Below are 13,405 nucleotides of genomic sequence, written 5' to 3' on the forward strand. Positions count from 1 at the left end.
TACATCCAGCCTCCTCTGCAGGCTGTAATCACCTGGACAGCATTAAAGCACTGCTCGGGCTGGAGTCCCACACCCAGCATCTGATTCAATTGGTGTGGGGGTGGGAGCAGGGTCTAGAGGTTTTTAAAAGGCCCCAGGTGATTCTAATGTGCCAATATCACAAACTACTGGGTGCAGTATTCTTGACTCATCTGGTTTCTAAAAGTCCCTAACCATTCAGAAACTGACCTGAGTTTCCCTCACATGGAAGCAAAAGGACGTTTAGCACAAACATGGTAGATGCTTTGAATATGCTCTAGAATTTGATGCCACTTCTTTGCGTGTGATCACCAGGTTGAGGATCAGACGGCCTCTGGGGGAGACGATCTGCTCCCCTGTCCACAGGCCAAACCAGGCAGTCCTGAGGGGAGAGGGAAGGGCTTGCCCAGCAGTCAATGAGGAAATAGTCTGGGGCCTTCCCTGGCGGTCCAGTGGTTAAGACTCCACGCTTCCACTGCAGGGGGCACGGGTTCGATCCCTGGTTGGGGAACTGAGATCCTGCGTGCTGTGTGGCGCAGCCCCCCAAAAAGAAAAAAAAGTTCTGTGGATGTAGCCTAATGCTGTTCAAGACAGAAATCTTTAGGGACTTGAAAAAGCTGGAGGGTTATATCTTTCTTTCCTGTAAATAAAGAGAAAGAGCAAGGTGAAGCCAGCCTCACCCTGACACTCCAAGGCTTTCACATTTACATGCATCATATTATCTATTAAAATGTAGCAACAGAGCATTTCATATTTTCAGTTAAAATTAAAGTCCATATATTTGTTTTGTTAAAATTATTATACCTTGCTGTTGAAGAAGCAAAATGCCTACACCCCTTGTTTTAATTAAATAAGCTTAAATATTGGTTGTGTTGGGTGATATCTCACCGGTAATGTTTGTTGTTTTTCTTAATACAATGTGACAAAAATATTCACTTAAATGTTCATGACTAATTCTTAAGTTAGATATGATCCTGTCCAACGACTTCACAAATACTGGCTTCCCTTAGTTTGGATTTTTAAAAATTATTATGGTAAAGTACACCTAATACAAAAATGACCATTTTGACCATTTTAAAGTGTACACTGGCATTCAGTAGATTTACAAGGCTGTCAACCATCTAGTTCCAGAATTTCTTCATCACTGCCAAATCCATTAAGCAGTCATTCTCTGTTCCCTCTCTCCCCATATATTTATTGTATGATTCCATTTTAATGTAATATCCACAGAGACAGAAAGCAGATTATTGGTTGCCTGGGGCTAGAGAGGAGTTGTTGGGGAGAAATAGGGAGTGACTGTCAATGGGTATGGATTTTTTTTTTTTTTTAGTGGTCATGAAAATGTTCTAAAATTGATTACAGTGGTGAGTGCATGAATTTGTGACTATACTAAAAGCCACTGAATTTTAAACTTCAGGTGGGTGAGTTGTATGGTATGTGAATTATATCTCAATATATGTTTTTAAATAAACAACAAAACACTTAATATCTGAGCTCAGAATAAGCCTCAGAGTTGTGATAGTTACTGTTTAGAATTTTTTTAATTAAAAAAACTTTTTTAGCGATATGCAATTGACATATAACGTTGAATAAGTTTGAAGTGTTCAACATGTTGGTTTGACCCTTAAACAACTCGGGGGTCAGTGGCTCCGATCCCGGCCCCACCACTCCCCACTTGCAATTGAAAATCCACAAATCCAAGTATAACTTTACGGTCGGCCCTTTGTATCCATGATTCTGTCCTTGGATTCAACCAACCTCGGATCATGTGGTAAGTATTTATTGAAAAAAATCCGCATATAAGTGGACCTGCGCAGTTCAAACTCGTGTTGTTCAAGGGTCACCTGTATTAAGTTTATTCTTACGCTAACGGTGGGGAGTGGATACAGCGTAGATACACTGGACAAAGGGATGATTCACGCCCCGGGTGGGACGAGATTTCATCACGCTGCTCAGAATGGCGTCCAATTAAAAACTTATGAATTGTTTATTTCCGGAATTTTCCATTTTCCAACCACGGTTGACCAAGGGTAACTGAAACCGTGGAAAGCAAAACTGCAGATAAAGGGGGGCAACTGTATTGTTTTCTTATTTAATCATTATTTTTATGATTAGAAAGAAAACAATTGTGTTTTTTTTTTAAAGATAATTCAAATGCCCAAGTAATCGCCTTCTTATGCTACCTTAGATCTCCAACTTTAGACCCATACATGAATGAAAAGCAATTGATTTGGGGGTGATCCTCTTCTTGCACAAGGCCCCAGAGGAGGCTGGGGCAGGTGACCTGGCTTCAGTAACCGGCAGTTTTAACAGCAGGTTCTATTGCTTGTTTTCTCAGTAAATGGCTGAAATACCCCAAGGGGATGTGTAAAATTCACCTACTTTCTTGAATATTTATTTGGGGCTGTTGCTGGGACTAATGCAGTAGTTCTAGTTTGATGTTTAATCACAGCTCAGAAATTCCGTAGCCACAGATACAGAGGGCCAGGATGATGTCATTGTTGCCATGTGCCTCATGAGCAGGTTAAAACTGACCTTTAAAACTTAAGCTTAATTATCTTCACTGTCAGAACAGGCCCGTAGGGAATATGCCTTAATGAATTCATATTTTGACAATCATTTCCTTCTTTCCTCATCATTAAAACTGATTTTCTGGGTCTGCCTCTGAATCCACATGGGGCCTCTCTGACTTGCACATTTTCCAAATCCACATTAAGGTAAAAATGCTTCTGTGCACCTGCCTTCTCCCTGGAGAGGAAGGACTGAAAGGAGATCCCAGGAAGAAGGTGACCTAATTCCTTCTCTTGGTCCCTCCATTCTCTCCTTCAGTGGGATCGTCCTTCAGGAGCAAAAGAATGGGGTGGGGTGGAGAGTGTGATGATCCAAGGCACACCCCCCCTTCTTCCCGTCTCCCTCACTCAACACAGTGATATCTTGTTTTATAAATGCTCTGGAAAATCAATTCTATATTGAAACTCACTGTGATTTGATTTAAAGAAAAGTATCCTCACAAATCGTGTGAAGCATCAGCCGTGCTCCCACGCTGCATGCCCATGCGCATGGCTGCAAAGCCCACAGCCCACGGCTTCAGCTGGTCCCATGCAGATGAACACACAGACGTCTTCATTCATTCGTTCTTTGAACAAATGTCCTAGAAATTGAGGAACCAGCAGTGAACAAAAGAGACAAGGAAACAGCCTCATGGAGCTACTTTAGGTGGGGAAGACTGAAATAAAACAAATACTCTCAGAAGGCACCCTAAAATCCCCTGGTGTCAGGTGCTGGGAGGGTGCTATGAGTGCCTATTTCTGATCTATGGGGTGGGGTGGGAGAGGGGAGGTTCAGGCAGAGTGTCCCTGAGGAAGTGACATTTAAACTAAGACCTAAACAACGGCGCTTCAGATTTTCTGTATAGGGGATGATTCAGGACAGTATTCAGCTTAGTGAAAACGACAACTGCTCATGTCAGAGAAGGGGAGGTGATGGATAAGTCTCCTCTAAACACCCCTTTATCGCCAATACTGGACATGATGAATGAGGGAGTCAGAGGGAGAAAGTGCAAAGGCCCTGAGGTCAGTCTCCTCATGGGATAATCAGGTAAAAGATCTAAATACAAATTGTCATTGTAAACAAGTGGTTCTCAAACTTTTTGGTCTCAGAAACCCTTTACTCTATAAAAATTATTGGAGAGTCCAAAGAGCTTTTGTTTATGCAGAGTATAGCTACCAAAATAAATTATTAGAAATTAAAAACATTTAAAACTATTATTCAATTTTTAATTCTTAAAAAAATAATAAACCAATTACATGTTGACACAATACATTTTTTGTGAAAAATAACTATATTTTTCAGGACAAAAGACAATTAGAAGAAGAGTTGCATTATTGTACATATTTGTAAATATCTTTCCTCTCTGTCTTAACAGAAGGCAGCTGAATTCTCATGTCTGCTTCTGCATTCAATCTGTTGCAATATTATTTTAGTTGAAGAATATGAAGAAAATTTGGCCTCCTACAGATAGGTAGTTGAAAAAGTTAGGCTATTTTAATGGCCTTTTTAGATAGTTGTAGGTATCCTTCTTTGATACCATGCCAAAACTTGACAATTGATAGTTTTCCCTTAAAGGTTAGTTGCAGTGTGGAATCTGAAACCATAGCAATAAATTTTTTGTATTCTGTTATATTGAAATTCATTGGTCTGCCTTTGAATGGATCTCTTACCCATGCATAGATTTTTTAACATCATGTTTTGGTCATTTGGAAAATATTGGTTCATTGAGTTGTGTAGATTTTCCACATGTTTTCATTATGTAAACTATTAAAATCATGTTTGTTAATATCACCACCAATCCCATCAGAAAAATATGTAAGTGTTGGAAAGCTCTCAAGTTCACAGTGGTCAATACAATTTTTCCAAATGCTAATTTTCACTTGAAGGCTCAAATTTCATCATTGCCAACAAATATTTCAGTTGTTTTCATTGAAATGACAGTTTCACTTCATTTATTTTCGAGAAAATGCCTGCCGAATACTCAAGTGTGAATGACCATAGTTTGTAAGTCATACTTTCAAGTAAAAATGATGTTCCACAATAAATGGGGCTAGTTTGGCTGGCAACTCAATCACAAAGTGCTTTTCCTTGAGATAACCATTGTCCTTCAGTTTGCAGAAGAAATGTTTCATGCTTACTTCCTATTTCATTGTGCAGAATATTTTAAAAGTATGTACTCAAAGGTCATGGTTTAATATAATTACTGATTTTAATGGCTTCATCAAAGACATTATTAAGTGAAAATGTTTTTTTTCCCCCTATGAGTGTCTGATAGTGAGGAACCAAGTCAAGTTCATTGATAGGACTGTAAAGGCAAATGACACATACTCTCTCCCTTTGGAAATCTCACGTTTCCATGCAGATGACACATATGTCCACAAACAATTCTCATGTGGCTCAGTGGATAAGAGCCCAGGACTTGGAGTGACAGAGACCTGGGTTCAGAGCCTCAGTCTTAAGCTTTCTGAGCCTCAGTTTCCTCACCTGTAAAATGGCAATAATATTACCTACCCTCAAGTTTGTTGTGAGAATTAAATGAGCTAATAATACAATAATATGTCTCACATATTAATAGTAGCTGTTTTAAGTGGGGAAGGTGGACTTGAGTCTTAAGGACTATATGTATATAAAATGCAGAATTTATCAGAGTCAGGGACAGGGGTTGGGGGCAGGGGGGAGGGAGACCTTCCAGGAGGAGGGTAGATGGGACTATGCCTGGGGCACTGCTGACGTGGTGAGGTCTGGTGAGCTGGGTGCTCGACAAGAGGGGGTGAAGGGGTGAGGCTCAGGGGTTGGCAGTAGCCAGATGGCAAGGGGTTTGTGGCCATGCTGGGGCTTCTTGTCTGTGGGAGAAGAGATCTAGGCAAAGTTGCCTGGAGTAAGGTGATTGGCAACAGGATGGGGTGGTGGACTAGAGGAGGCAGGAAGGGGGCAGGACTCATAGGAGGCAGGGGCGGGGGGGGGGAGCAGCGGTGAGGAGCAGAGAAGGAGCCTGGGGAAAAGCCTGCCCTGGGGAGGACATCAAGGGCCATGCTGAGGACGTGGGCTACAGTCATGACACTCTTCTCGCTTTTTTTCCCATCTCACGCAACTGTCAGTGGAGGTATTTTTTGCCCCAAATTTCCTGTCCCTCCTCTCTGTCTCAGTAAGCTCATGTGGATGAATCTAGGCTGTCTATTTCTGCAATGAGGCTGAATATCTTAACTGCCAGTCTGACAGACGGATCACCAGTCTCTTCAATTGTTATTTTATAGTGAGGGACACCTGGAATAGCTGGCTGATCTTATTTATTCACATTTTATTCTAAAAAAAGAACTTCTCATTTTAACTCTTGCTCAGCAAGTGCTTGTTGGCCAATAAATGTTAAAGATACGATGTATTTTATGAAGTACAATAATCTTTGTTAATAATTATTTATAACACAATGTTTTAAAGATTAACTCTGCACCTTTGAGCTCCACAGGAGCGCCAGGACTGCAGCGTGCATCTGGAAGATGTTCCTTCCTACGTAACAGTGACAGGTGCTTATTCAAGAGGAGGCATACAGAAGCCCAAAGCAAAAGATGCCCACCACTCCCCACCCCCCTCACACTCTTAATCTATTCCTCCGGGGTGTGGATATGGTCTGTCGCATGCTTTCTATGTCTATCTTTTCATAATGTACTTCAAACAAAAACAAAAAACAAAGCCAGAGATGAACTCACAGTCTGTTTTATAGCTTGCTTTCTCCTTCAATAATAGACCACCAAGGCCTTTTGGAGGTCCCGGCATTGAGTGGCACCCCCTTCTATGCACAGGCTGAAGAGTCCTGTCCATGCAGGATTTGTTCTTAAAGGCATCGGTAGCCTTGAGCACGGCCTTCTTTACCAGAAAAAGCAGACTTCGAAGCCTCCGATGCAATCTGCAAGGGGATCCTTGGGAAAAGGGCAGCTTTTGTCCTTGAATGGTGCCAGCCTGTGGCTGGATGCCATGGCCTCAGAAACTCCAAACCTCCCAGACAGCAAGAGGGTCTTGGGTGGAACCGGGCAACGGCCAGACCTACAGAGAGCAGAAGGCAGAGGCAGCATATGCAGGTTTGCTGCTAGAGCAGATTCTTGCTTTAAGGGATCCCAGAGCCCCAACAAAACATGTTTAGGTCACATTTTCCATTTCCTTCAAGACTTTGGTCACTGACATTGAGAAATACAATGAAAAGTTGATCTGTTCTATGTCTAGGAAAAGTTCCTCCCAGGAAAACTAATTATTACATTGACTCAGCACAGTCAAGCAATGATGTTTCTTTAGTGCAATGGGTTACACAAAAAATCCTTTATGCTTCCATATGGAGACCTGTACAAAAACACTTTCTGCAGGATTATTAATAATTTTAAAAATTGGAAACAATTCAAACGCCCATCAGCATGAGAATGAATAAATAGAGACATTCATAGATGAAATACTTGACAGCAATTAAACTGAATGGAGTAGATCTTAAAGTTGAGTGAAAAAGCAAGCAGCAGAATATTATATGTGAGACTGTTTTAAAAACACACAAAATGCTGTGTTTTGTTTATGGATATGTGTGTGATTTGTAGTAACATGGTAGTGATGACCTTGGGAGGGAGGGGAAGAGACTGCCCAGTTGGGCCACATCAGGGACTTCCCTGGCCCCTGTAATGTTAATTTCTTTCTTTTTTATTGTAAAAAACATAACAAAGTTTACCATCTTAACCACTTCTAAGTGTACAGCTCAGTAGTGTTGTGTTAACATATTCACAATGCTGTGAAATAGACCTCCAGAACTTTTTCCTTGTGCAAAACTGAAACTCCCCATCCCCTCTCCCCAGCTCCTGGCAGCCACCCACTTTCTGCTTAGATGAATGTGACTACTCCAGACACCTCATACAAATGGAATCACACAGTAATTATTATTTTTTTGTGACTGGCTTATTTCACTTAACATAATGTACTCAAGTTTCATCCATGTTGTACCATGGGACAGGATTTCTTTTTAAGGTTGAATAATATTCCATTGTGTGGGGCTTCCCTGGTGGTGCAGTGGTTAAGAATCCACCTGCCAATGCAGGGGACACGTGTTCAAGCCCTGGTCCGGGAAGATCCGACATGCCGCAGAGCAACTAAGCCCGTGCGCCACAACTACTGACCCTGCGTGCCACAACTACTGAAGCCCGCACCCCTACAGCCCGTGCTCCGCAACAACAGAAGCCACCGCAATGAGAAGCCCGCGCGCTGCAACGAAGAGTAGCCCCTGCTCGCCGCAACTAAAGAAAGCCCGTGCGCAGCAACGAAGACCCAACGCAACCAAAAATAAATAAATAAATTTTAAAAAATACTTAAAAAAAATAAAGCTTACTGTTTAAAAAAAAAAAAAGGTAGTGGGAGGCTTGAAAGTCAGACAGGTCTGGGTTAAAGTCTGGGCTCAAGGTACTTATCTCCTGAGTCTGTTTCCTCATTTATAAAATGGAGATAATAAAACTCACCTGGCAGGAGTGTTTCAAGAATTAAAATAATACAGGTAACCCCCAGAAAATACGTATAGCCCTGCTGTCCAATAAATGGTGATCATGATTTCATCAGTCATGATGATGGTTGGCAGACAGAGGAAGTCTTCTTAAGTCACTTGCTACCCTCCTGTAAGACTGAAGCATCCATCCTACCTTACTCTTCTTTTCCTCTCTTCTCCTATTCTTCTTCTGCTTCCAGCCTCTGCCCCCATCTTCTCTTCCTGTTCCCCTTTGCTCCAAGGTCTTCCCACGGGCCTACTATAACATGGCAGGCTGGTGTAAGGTAATAGGGAGTGGTGGGGCCTGTGGCAGTCTGAGAGCACAGCTGGTATGGAGGGGGCAGTCACCTCTGAGCTCTAAGTTGCCATGCTGGAATGTGGGCCCAGTGTTACCAGATATTTTGGGTTGTTGTTTTTTCTTTTGAGGGAACTCAGAAATCCAATATTTTAAGGGAAATCTTTGGATTTTTTTAATTGTTGGAAATAATTCCAGTTTTATTCACTACTACGGGGTCCAAACTGAATTCTCAGATGGGCCAGTTCCAATCTGCAGAGTGGCAGCCAGTCACCTCTGAGTGACAAAAGGGCCGTGTGCATGGTGGGAGGTGGTAGGAATGGGAGCTCTTCACGTGTGTACAGACGTGCAAGCCTGCATGTATGTGTGTGCATGTGCATTTTACGGTTGTCTCCAGTCCTAAGCAATGAGAGAAGAGTGGGTTTCCCTGGAACATTTGGTTTTCATCCTTCTCCTCCTCAGTGGCTGCTGAGGCATTGGTTGTATGGGATCTGGGCCACTAAAGATCTGTCACATGGGGTCACTGCCTCTGCTTTTGGATGCTCAAAGCTGCATCGGAGACCCTGGTCTGGGAGGTCTCTAGGCCCAAAATTCCAAGATGAAGTCCAAACCTTCTAGTTCCCTCTGCCCTACAAATCTTTAATGCCTGTGTGCACACAAACTCATGCCTCCCTTGGACTTTTCTGTCCTTCTAAATAGTAGGCAAGATTTTCTTTCTCACACAGACTGCAAACTGGTGGCTGCTGATGGAATCTGGCCATGGCTACCCCCTTAAAATAGGGTCCCTGTTCTCCAGCCCCACAGTTCCCACTGCTCCCGATTCAACTCCACTACAACTACAACGCTGACAAATATCAGTGGTGTTTTAGCATCGCACCTGTCTTGTTGTTTTCTCACAGTTGTATAAGGAGGAACATGAAATAGTTTTTGTACCTAAGTCTCTATCAAAAATTAGGAAATGCAAGATCAATGGACAAGGTTGCATGTTTCATGAAAAGTGTGAGGGTGTATTTCTTTGTGGAAGTGGTGAATATTCCTTTCTGTTTAATATGCAAATAAAATGTGTTTGTATCAGAAAAATGCAACTTATGATTGCATTACAAAGTAGGCCATAGTAAGAACTACGATTGGCATCTATAGAAGATCAGTGATGAAGAACTGATGAAAATAAAAGGGACTAAAATTTCAAAAAGGTTTGATGTTGAATGGAATGTGATACTGAATGGAAGGGAAGTGATGCTGCGGTGCAACTGTTTTATAATGTGTGTCACCCAGTTATGGACTGCAGTGGGAGAATATCACTGCTTGTCAGTGACTGCTGTTGTTCTTATTGGAGTTTTTTGTTTGCTGTTTTGGCTGCGCTATGCAGCACGTGGGATCTAGTTCCCCGACCAGGGATCAAACCTGCGCCCTGCATTGGAAGCACAGAGTCTTAACCACTGGACCACCAGGGAACTCCTCTGTTGTTCTATTGTTAAAGAGACCTTGGGCGTCCCTGGTGGCGCAGTGGTTAAGAATCTGCCTGTCATTGCAGGGGACACGGGTTCGAGCCCTGGTCTGGGAAGATCCCACATGCCGTGGAGCAACTACTGAGCCTGCGTGCCTGGAGCCCGTGCTCTGCAACAAGAGAAGCCACCGCAAGGAGAAGCCCATGCACCGCAACGAAGAGTAGCCCTCGCTCGCCGCAACTAGAGAAAGCCCGCACACAGCAACGAAGACCCAACAAAGCCAAATAAATAAATTTATAAAAAAAAGAAAAAGGACTTCCCTGGTGGCGCAGTGGTTAAGAATCCACCTGCCAATGCAGGGGACGTGGGTTCGAGCCCTGGTCTGGGAAGATCCCACATGCTGCGGAGCAACTAAGCTCGTGCGCCACAACTACTGAGCCTGTGCTCTAAGAGAGCCCATGAGCCACAACTACTGAATCCCACACGCCTAGAGCCCGTGCTCCGCAACAAGAGAAGCCACCACAGTGAGAAGCCCGCACACCACAACGAAGAGTAGCCCCCGCTCGCCACAACTAGGGAAAGCCCGCACACAGCAACGAAGACCCAACACAACCAATTAATTAATTAATTTAAAAAAAAAGAGAGAGCTTATTAGGTAATAGTCATTTACCAGACATGTAATAAAAATTCTTAGGCATAAAAGATACTCCAAGCACAAGACCAGTGGATCAGTCAAGTTTTCTTTGGTCAGAAGCAACAGAAACTGCCTCTGATTCTTACTCAGTAAAGAAGATTGCTGGTGGGATCTGAGTTAGTTTACAGAAGATCCGGATGTCCGGGATGAACCCTCAGTGTGGCAGCCGAGCCAGCAGGGCCTGCCTTTGGCCTGGCCCAGTGGCTCCAGCTGTTTTGGTCTTCCTGCCCTTTGGCTCAAGACTTGAGTTCCAGGGAGGGGAGGATCTGATGGGCCTGCGTGGGGTCACAGATCCACCCTGGGCCTGTGAGGATACCAGGCCTGTGCGGTGTTATAGCCCTAATTCACAAAAATGAGGGGATGGCTAAAAGAGGTTCTGTGAAGTATAAAAACAGTGATGAAAAATAGAAGTGTAAATACTGTAATTCAGAAAAGGAGTGGCTGGGACCCAAGTGTGATTCACTTCTGCTGGGATAAATGAATCTGAGAACATGATGAGTTTGAGAAAGCAGCCAAAAATCGAAGTGAAGAAATCCAAACGCGAAATAGGAAGTACCACGATGACTACCTGGAAGTTACATTTCGCTCTACTAGGAGTCCATGGGTCCAGTTTCTAACGTGTGGTCTGCGGTAAAGCTCAGGCCTTTTCGGTTTTCAGCATCACTGCAGATTGGGTGGTCTGAGGAGCCTCTCATTGCAAAACAGCACAGAGGACACACCCTGTGACTGACCTCTGCTCCTACAAGCTTTAGGAGAAGATTTCAAGAGAAGTGAGCTGAGGCCTGAGCTGTTAACGCGGTTGCTTTAGAGGCAGGTGCTCTCAGCAGCACAGCTGTTAAAATACTTAACTGGCAGAGAGGGTGGGAAGCCAAGCCACAGTCCCTGGTAGTGGCGCCCTCTGGTGGCCAGAGGCAGAAACAAACTCTGGAAGAAAGTGTCTCCAGTTTAGATACAAAGGACACCCATAGATGATGAAGAAACTAACTCTCATCATTAGGAAGGCACTGGGAAGGCAAGCCACTTTGTCCAAGAGTTATCAGATAACACAGAAAACATATTTAGAGTTTCTCCACCTCTCAAGTAGCAGATCCTGGAATTGTCAGATACCAAATATAGAACAGATATATAAGAAATGATTAAAGAAATAAAGGATGCAAATGACAAAGATGAGGACCAACAAAGTACAATGAGAAAAAGAGACCTTAAAAATGGGTATGCACAGAACTAGAACAAAAAATTTCACAATTTGTATGGAAACACAAAAGACCCTGAATAGCCAAAGCAATCTTGAGAAAGAAAAACGGAGCTGGAGGAATCAGGCTCCCTGACTTCAGACTATACTACAAAGCTACAGTAATCAAGACAGTATGGTACTGGCACAAAAACAGAAATATAGATCAATGGAACAGGAAAGCCCAGAGATAAACCCACACACATATGGTCACCTTACCTTTGATAAAGGAGGCAAGAATATACAATGGAGAAAAGACAGCCTCTTCAATAAGTGGTGCTGGGTAAACTGGACAGGTACATGTAAAAGTATGAAATTAGAACACTCCCTAACACCATACACAAAAATAAACTCAAAATGGATTAAAGACCTAAATGTAAGGCCACACACTATCAAACTCTTAGAGGAAAACATAGGCAGAACACTCTATGACATAAATCACAGCAAGATCCTTTTTAACCCAAAGGAAATAAAAAAAAATAAAAGATCCCTTTTTAACCCAAAGGAAATAAAAATAAACAAATGGGACCTAATGAAACTTAAAAGCTTTTGCACAGCAAAGGAAACCGTAAACAAGACCAAAAGACAACCCTCAGAATGGGAGAAAATATTTGCAAATGAAGCAACTGACAAAGGATTAATCTTCAAAATTTACAAGCAGCTCATGCAGCTCAATATCAAAAAATCAAACAACCCAATCCAAAAATGGGCAGAAGACCTAAATAGACATTTCTCCAAAGAAGATATAGATTGCCAACAAACACATGAAAGAATGCTCAACATCATTAATCATTAGAGAAATGCAAATCAAAACTACAATGAGATATCATCTCACAGCAGTCAGAATGGCCATCATCAGAAAATCTACAAACAATAAATGCTGGAGAGGGTGTGGAGAAAAGGGAACCGTCTTGCACTGTTCGTGGGAATGCAAATTGATACAGCCACTATGGAGAACAGTATGGAGGTTCCTTAAAAAACTAAAAATAGAGCTACCATATGACCCAGCAATCCCACTGCTGGGCATATGCCCTGAGAAAACCATAATTCAGAAAGAGTCATGTATCAAAATGTTCATTGCTGCTCTATTTACAATAGCCAGGACATGGAAGCAGCCTAAGTGTCCAACAACTGATGAATGGATAAAGAAGATGTGGCACATATATACAATGGAATATTACTCAGCCATAAAAGGAAATGAAACTGAGTTATTTGTAGTGAGGTGGATGGACCTAGAGTCTGTCATACAGAGTGATGTAAGTCAGAAAGAGAAAAACAAATACTGTATGCTAACACATATATGGAATCTAAGAAAAAAAAAAGGTCATGAAGAACCTAGGGGTAAGATGGGAATAAAGACACAGACCTACTAGAGAATGGACTTGAGGATAAGGGGAGGGGGAAAGGTAAGCTGTGACAAGGTGAGAGAGTGGCATGGACATATATACACTACCAAACGTAAAATAGGTAGCTAGTGGGAAGCAGCCGCATAGCACAGGGAGATCAGCTCGGTGCTTTGTGACCACCTAGAGGGGTGGGATAGGGAGGGTGGGAGGGAGGGAGATGCAAGAGGGAAGAGATATGGGAACATATGTATATGTATAACTGATTCACTTTGTTATAAAGCAGAAACTAACACACCATTGTAAAGCAATTATACTCCAAT

General features: G+C 42.6%; 1 protein-coding gene across 1 annotated transcript in view; it reads left to right on the forward strand.

The window, feature by feature from the left end:
- Window positions 1–13,405, forward strand: part of PRSS54 (serine protease 54) — a gene marked incomplete at both ends in the record, with an annotated part of 47,323 nt that overhangs the window by 11,699 nt on the left and 22,219 nt on the right. The gene's annotated exons all lie outside the window — the stretch shown is intronic.

The sequence above is a fragment of the Leucopleurus acutus genome (genome assembly GCF_964270905.1).
Source record: "Leucopleurus acutus genome assembly, chromosome: 20".
Taxonomy (NCBI): Eukaryota; Metazoa; Chordata; class Mammalia; order Artiodactyla; family Delphinidae; genus Leucopleurus; species Leucopleurus acutus.